Source organism: Sciurus vulgaris, assembly GCF_902686455.1.
Source record: "Sciurus vulgaris genome assembly, chromosome: 2".
NCBI classification, from domain to species: Eukaryota; Metazoa; Chordata; class Mammalia; order Rodentia; family Sciuridae; genus Sciurus; species Sciurus vulgaris.
This window is the reverse complement of record NC_136462.1, coordinates 56,707,074-56,714,717: the sequence shown is the minus strand read 5'-3', so window position 1 is coordinate 56,714,717 and position 7,644 is coordinate 56,707,074. Positions and strand designations below refer to the sequence as shown.

Here is a 7,644-nt window from a genome sequence, read left to right as displayed (position 1 = left end):
AATGAAGCTGGAGCCTGTAAGGGGGTGCACAAGAATTACGAACCACCACGGATATTGAGCCATATGAGCCATATTCAAAGGGAAAAGTTTGTTTGTTTGTTTGTTTGTTTTTGCATGCCAGGCAAGCAGTGGCTGGAACTCCCAGTACCTGAATTTTGGAAGAATAGAGTTTATAAAGGCAAAATTTACAAAAACCACAAGGACAATTGAGGCACATGTAGGTCAGAAAAGACCTTGTTGAGACAGATATTTTGATTACATGAGAGAATAGTTTTGATTACATGTTTCAGAGTCATTTTTGTTATACATCAGGGCCACAGGGATACAGGAATATCTCACTGTACTGTCAACATAGATACAGCTTCAGGAGGCTAAAAGGAAAACATTTATAAGCAAGCATAAAATGGAGTCAGGTCAGAACAAAGTAGCATTCCTTTGGTTCTTTTCCATTTCAGAACCCAGTTGTGATATTAATGAACTTTGAACAAGACTTCCTGGTAGGGGATGACTGAACACATGTACACCTGTAATACGATCTTCACTGGAGAGAAGACAGATTTAAAGGAAAAATAAGTTGCTTAAGAAGTGGGGATGGAGGTACAAGTGAAGAGGACTGCTAAGATGTCAACACAAAGCTGCCTGTCCCCCTTTGTCCAGAGAATAGCTTTACAGAGATTTCAATAGTTTCTCAAACCCCGAGGTCCAGGACAGTTTCATCTTCAGAGAAGCCTGGGTGGGATGGTCCATACCATTTTGAGGTATGGAGGTTTTATGCTGAATTTCTGCTCTTTTCAGGTAAATATTTTTAAGGAAAAAGCCTGGGTAATTAGGAAAATCTTTGAAAATTTGCTGAAAAATACCGATAATTTATTTTCCGGAGTGGGGATGGGCTCAGGGCGCTGTCTGCAAGACCAGGGTGTGGGAGGCCCTTAAACGCTCTCCTTGGGCTTGGGAAATCCCCAGCGTGGAGCACCCAACAGCCCAAGAGCCCAGCGCTGCCTTCGCTGGCGGCGGGGGCGGGGTCGGGAGTCCTGCCGCCCGGATCCGGCAGACGGCGAGGCCTGCGCGCGGCGACCACGTGACCCGCTCGCCTCCCGATGCCAGCGCATGCGCACGGCGTTCTCGAGGAGGCGGCGGTGGCGCTGGTGGTGGCTGCTGCGGCGTCTGTGAGGACCAAGGCGGTGGGAGTGCCATCTTCGGCAGGGTTGACCCGGGTTTCGGCTTATGGCATCGAGCGGCATCTATCCTAAGGTCAGCTAGGACGGCACGTTGGAATTGGCGGGAGGAGGTGGGACTCCGGTCAGGAAGGGGCCTGAGGTACCTCAGGCCGCCCCGGCCCGCGGCCTCCCTCTCCCGCCCTGTTTGAGGCCTGGCTTGGGCTTGGCGCCCAGTTGCCCATTCCTTTTCCGGTCCCACCTGTTGGGTGGAGCAGTGCGAGGTTTCTTTTCTTAGTCTGCACGTTTTTCCTGAGAGGTGCAGTAGGTCGGGCGGGGAAGTGTGGGCCGCCTCCACTGGATTGAGGAAGGGATTTGGGAATAAGCCTGAAGCCCTCGCTTCCCCCAGCGTGGCCGGGAAGCCCGGAGGGGCTCTTTGGAGCCGCGGAGGATTGGGAGCATGAAACATAACTTCTGTTAGTAAAGCAATCGGGTGCTTTGTAGGTGCGTTCCGCGTTCTAACTGCAGAAGCAACAGTTTTGGGATCCTGAGTCACAAGCACCCCAAAGATCAGTCGGAGCTTTTGGCAGGATAGGATAGAAACAAAAACTAGGCACGAAAAATCCTAGTAGTATCTTGTAAAGGAATCTGAGTGCTTTTACCTTTCGTAACCAGAGACCAGCACTGGTGTGTTCCTCGCTCCAAAACCACATCTTTAAGTTAATAAATAATTCTTAAAGTTACTTAATGTATTGTTGATGATGCTGTAATACCATATAATTTTATGCCAATTCAGATGTTATTTTTAAATTTGGTATTCATGGGATCTTCGTATTTGAGAGCTCAGTATTTGGGTAACTGATTTAATCTGTTCAGAAATACTTTAAAATTTACAGCTGGAAAGGGTGAAGTTTAAGAAAATGTCTTATACAAGGAATATGAAGCTTATGTTGGAACTTAAGTGTTTTGGGCTCTGTGAGAGTTTTAAATGGTTTGGAAAAACAAAAAAACCCAAGCAACTACTTTCAGGTTTCCTCCTTCCTTCAGGTTTATAACCTCATTTTAATGTTGAAAAAGTTGGAACTTCACTCTTCTCTCTCTGGTAGGGTAAAGTGACTGAAAGGTTATACTAAAGACCACTGGTTTTTAGATTGTGAACTCTGAAATAATTAGGGGTTGACTAGAGATGGCTAATTAGTAGGTGTATGAGGTATTTGAAATGAGCATAGAAAAGCAGAATTTTTTTAGACTCATAATATTTGGTAATATAGTTGAATATTTAAGATAAGGAATTTTGTAAGTGAAATGATAAAAATTGTGTTTCTTATTTTCAAGCGAAAGAACAGAACCTCCTGTGCTGTGTTAATAGTTGTGGGTAAAACAGAACTTTTTTATGTATATGTGTTCTGAAAATTTTGTAATTTGTCATGTTTTCTTCTGTACTTTATACTTATATGATTTTATTTATTTTTTTATTTAAATTTTTTATTTGTACAGACTGCATTTTGATTCATTATACACAAGTGGGTTACAACTTTTCATTTCTAGGGTTGTATACAATGTAGATTCACACCATTCATATAATCATACACTTACATGATTTTTTAAGGAAGTATAATGTAGTTAGAAAAAAGATATCAATTGGTTTGGTGAGTTGAGAAAAGGAGTCTTTTTAGTCTGGGGAAATACATGTGCCAAGGCATAGGCATGAAGATGTAATGTGCTCTGGAAATGGCAGTGAGGAAGAATATTGTTAGATTAATATGTTTGGAAAGTTAATTTAGAACTGGATATATCACTTACTTGTTCAGTGATATTGTGCTGTTACACACCAGCCACTATTGTAGGTTCTAGGAACACAACAGTGAATAAATCAAGATTCCTTTCTCATTGAATTTAAATGTTCTAGTAATATTTGTTTTTCTGTAGCAACAGTCCAGCGTTTTCAATTTTTTTGAATGCAGCCCACATAAAGGTTGTACATGTGACATTACAACTCTGTAATCAATAGTTGAAATATGCATTTCACAATATGCCCTTAATGTGTTTATACATTCTGATTTTTTTCTATTTGTTTTGCATTTAAAATTGGAAACTGGTTTGATACAATCTGCCACTTGAAAACAGTAGGAGGTGATATAAAAACTACTTAAACTGAAATATTAGTATGAATGAAAATGAGGAGATATTTAATCTTTATATCAAGCTATGTGTGATTATTTTGTGAATGAGACTTTAAAAGATTAAATAACTTGTTCAAAATTCCTTGGTAAGTAGGGAGACTGGTTCTTTCAGTTGTGTTGTCCTCTAACCACCAAGCACTTGCCACTTTCCATTTGGTTATGAAAGTAGTATGCCAGGTTTTAGTATGGGTGAGTAAGGACTCTGATGTTAATTGCTTATTTGTAGTTAATTATGGTGTACTAGACCTCAAAGTGTACTACATCTGTATATACAGGTAGATCTTGCCCTTACCATCAAGAAATTTGTAATTTAGTAGCGAAGGTAAACAATGAACAAGTATCCCAATTGTGGTATGTGCTATGGAGAAAAGGAATGCTGTGGGATTGTCATTAGGGACAACCTAACTTATTTGGGGAATATGGGAACATGTTTCAGAAAGTGATATTTAAACTTTACTCAGAAGAATGAATAGGCTTTAGTTAGTTGGAAGGTACTAAATGATAGTGTGAGAGTGGAGTAGAGGGTTGGAAGAGCATTTCATATAGAAGGGGCAGCTTACACTAAGATCCCAAAATAGTGGAACTGGGAGTGGGCATGGATGTTCCTACAAAAGTTAGTAAAGAAAAGGCAAGAGTTTTTGGTGTTAGGATGGGGTTGAATCCTGACTCTGTTCTTTCCAATCCATATAAACTTGGTCAAGTTGTTTTACTTTAATAAATTTTAGTTTCTCCATCCTTAAAAGTGGGAAAAGGCATTTAACAAAATATTTGATCACTAAGTAGCATCTTTTAGTATTATTACTGATAACTAGTAATTGAAATTGTGGCAGTACCTGCCTGATGACATGCCTGCCTTCATTCATTCATTCATTCAAAAATAGTGTCTTATGTGTGCAAGTCAATATACAGTAGTTGAATTTTGTGCATGTGTGTATAATTGTGTTAAAATGTCATGAAACAGGGCTGGGGAGATAGCTCAGTCGGTAGAGTGCTTGCCTTGCAAGCACAAGGCCCTGGGTTCGATCCCCAGCACTGCCAAAAAAAAAAAAAAAAGTCATGAAACATTATGATTTTTCCATATCTTTATGCAAAGCATTATAATAAAATTTTTTTCTATTTTTTTTTAAACTGGTATAAAGCAATCTGCAATTTGAAAGTTACTGATACAGTTGGGAGGTAATGAATATATAAATTGTATCAGTAATAGTGTGAATAAAAAGGAGCCAGTTAATTCTTACACTGGGGTCATAGTAGGGTCTACTAAATAAATTATTCACTATTTGGAATATAGTAAATTCTATGAATAAAAGTATAGCAGAGTGCTGCAGAGGGCAACAAGTTACAACTTTAAATAGGGTGACCCAAATAGACCTCATTGAGAAGATGACATTTCAGCAAAGTGTTAAAGGAGATGAGGAAGACAGCTGTGTTGGTATGGGGTATTTTCTCTGGGCAGAGGGAACGGCAGTGCAAAGGCTTTAAGTGTCTAGGGTATGGACTCTGAGAGACACGAGATGTCAGTATGGCAGGAACTGAGAGGGTGTGAGTAGAAGATGAAGTCAAAGAGGTATTACAGGGCAGCAGACCACTGAAGGATATTGACTTTTAATTTGTGAGATGGAGCAGTAGAATGAGTCTGATTTACTTTTTAAATTTTATTATTTTATTTTTTTGTAGTTGTAAATGGACAACATGCCTTTATTTTATTTGTTTTATTTTTATGTGGTGCTGAGCATTGAACCCAGGACCTCACACTTGCTAGGCAAGCACTCTGCCCCTGAGCTACATCCCCAGCCCCTGATTAATTTTTTTCTTTCTTTTTTTTTTTTTTTTGCGGTTCTGAAGATTGAATCCAGGGCCTTGTGTTTGTGAAGCAAGCACTCTACCAACTGAGCTATATCCCCAGCCCCCTGATTTACATTTTTTAAACATAGCTAACTGCTGTATTGTGAATAGACTAACACAGGGAGCTAAGGATGGGGGTGGAGCAAGAGAAAAAGCAGGAGGTCCAAAAAAGGTTATAGAAGTCTATAAAAGTATTATAGCTGAGGGACAGGTGGCATGAAAAAGGATTACAAGAAATGGGATTCTCACAATAGCTAGATTGTGGAACCAACCTAGATGCCCTTCAGTTGACAAATGGATAAAGAAACTGTGAGATATATATACAATGGAATATTATTCAGCCATAAAGAAGAATAAAATTATGGCATTTGCTGGTAAATGGATGAAGTTGGAAAATATCATGCTAAGTGAAATAGACCAAGCCCAAAAAACCAAAGGCTGAATGTTTTCCCTGATAGTGCATGATAAAATATAACAAGAGGGGGTGGCAGGGAATAGAAGAATGAAGGAACTTTGGATGGTGTAGAGGGAAATGGGGTGGGAGGGGGCGGGGGACAGAAAGATAGTAGAATGAGACAGTATAACCTTATGTATATGTATGATTACATGAATGGTGTGAATCCACATTGTGTACAACCATAGAAATGAAAAGTTGTATCTCATTTGTGTACAGTGAATCAAAATGCAGTCTGTAAAAATAAAAAAGATTTTAATAAAAAAAAGGAATTCTAAGGATATTTGAAAGATTCCATAACAGATTGATTGGGTGTGATAAAAAGAGGCAAGGATGATTCCAAGATTTTTTGACCTAAGCAGGGGGAAGAAGGACTTTTCTCCCCCCCGCCCTTTATTTTATTTATTTATTTTTATGTGGTGCTGAAGATTGAACCCAGGGCCTTGCATGTGCTTTACCACTGAGCCACGACCCCAGTCCAGGTTTTTCTGTCATTGAAGATAGGGAAAGTGGGTAGAGCAAATTTTGGGGGACAGATCAGGAATAAACTTGGGGCATTTAATATTTGAAATGACTCTATATATGCTGGTGATGTGTAGGTAGGCAGTTAGATATATAATTGGAGTTTGGAAAAGAGGCGTAGACTGGAGATAAACACTTGGGAGTCAGCATATACTTACATCTTAGGCCATGTGAGATTGAGAGTTAATGGAGTTAGATGACCAAAGACTGATTCCTGGGGCACTCCAGCATTAAAGGTCAAGAAGAAGAGCACCCGCTTCATCTCAGGAGATTGCTAATCAGGAGAAGTGATAGTGAGTTATGTGTACTATCAGGGTATGGTATGATCTGGAAGCTAAGTGAAGAAAGTATATCAGAGGAGAATGTAATCAGCCCAGGGAGAGTGTTGATTTGGGCAAGGAAAGGACTGAGGACAAAACCTTGGGAGTTACTAATATCCCCGCCATGACCCCCCACCCCACAGGGATTGAACCCCAGAGTGCTTAACCACTAAGCCATATCCCCAGCCCTTTCTATATTTTATTCTGAGACAGGGTCTTATTAAGTTACTTAGGGCCTCACTAAGTTGCTGAGGTTGACTGTGAACTTGTGATCCTCCTGCCTCAGTCTCCCAGTTCTCTGGGATTACAAGCATATGCCACTGCACCTGGTAGGGACTGTGAGAAGAAAAGATTCTTCAGAAAAAGAGCACCCAAGACAGGAGGACAACCAGGTAAATATGATGAGTCAGAAAAGAAAGCTAGGCATGGTGGTGAGTAACTGATATCTTGGCTACCCAACTGCTTAGGAGGCTCAGGCAGGAGGAAGATCACAAGTTGGAGACCAGCCTGTGCAGTTTAGTAAGTTTCTGTCTCAAAATAAAAGGGCAGGGATGTAGCTTGGTGATAGAGCACCTGCCTAGTGTGTGGAAGGCCCTGGGTTTAATCCCCAGTACTGCAACAACAACAACAACAAAATCGAGAGTTGAATAAGAAGTCATATTTCTGTTGAACACTGAAGAGTAGAAATATGAATGAAAAGTGTCCACCTGGATCTATAAACTAGAAAATTGTGAACTTGAATCTAAATTGAAGTGTAAATGGAATACACAAGGTTACCTTTTGGTAATTTTTTTAGTTACAATATGTGTATACATATATATTATTACATATGAAAGATGAGGGATATTTATTTTTTTAATGCTGATAGAAGTAACCTAATGCACTAAGAGGGACTGATAAGAATGGGAAAGTGGAGATAAATTAAAAAACAAAATTCTTGAAGGTGGGTAGGAGAAGTTTTAAGTCCCGAGTTCTGATATTGGCTTTTGGTAGAAGCAGAGACCTTTATCCATTGTGATTAAGAGGTTTCAGATGCATTAAGAGTTGAAATTTGGTAGTAGGAAAAATGAGGAAGTCACACTTGATTACTTATGGTCTGAAGAAATTTTGAGAGTATAGAAACACAATGATTATGTATTTCAACTGTTGTTGCAAGTACCGCAAGA

General features: G+C 39.7%; 1 protein-coding gene across 1 annotated transcript in view; it reads left to right on the top strand.

Annotated features, from left to right (window-relative positions):
* Positions 1–1,153: 1,153 nt before the first annotated feature.
* Positions 1,154–7,644, top strand: part of PRPF39 (pre-mRNA processing factor 39) — a 30,828-nt gene continuing 24,337 nt past the window's right edge. The window contains exon 1 of the mRNA XM_079126029.1: positions 1,154–1,251. The gene's annotated coding sequence lies outside the window, so the exon portion shown is untranslated. The remainder of the gene's footprint in view (positions 1,252–7,644) is intronic.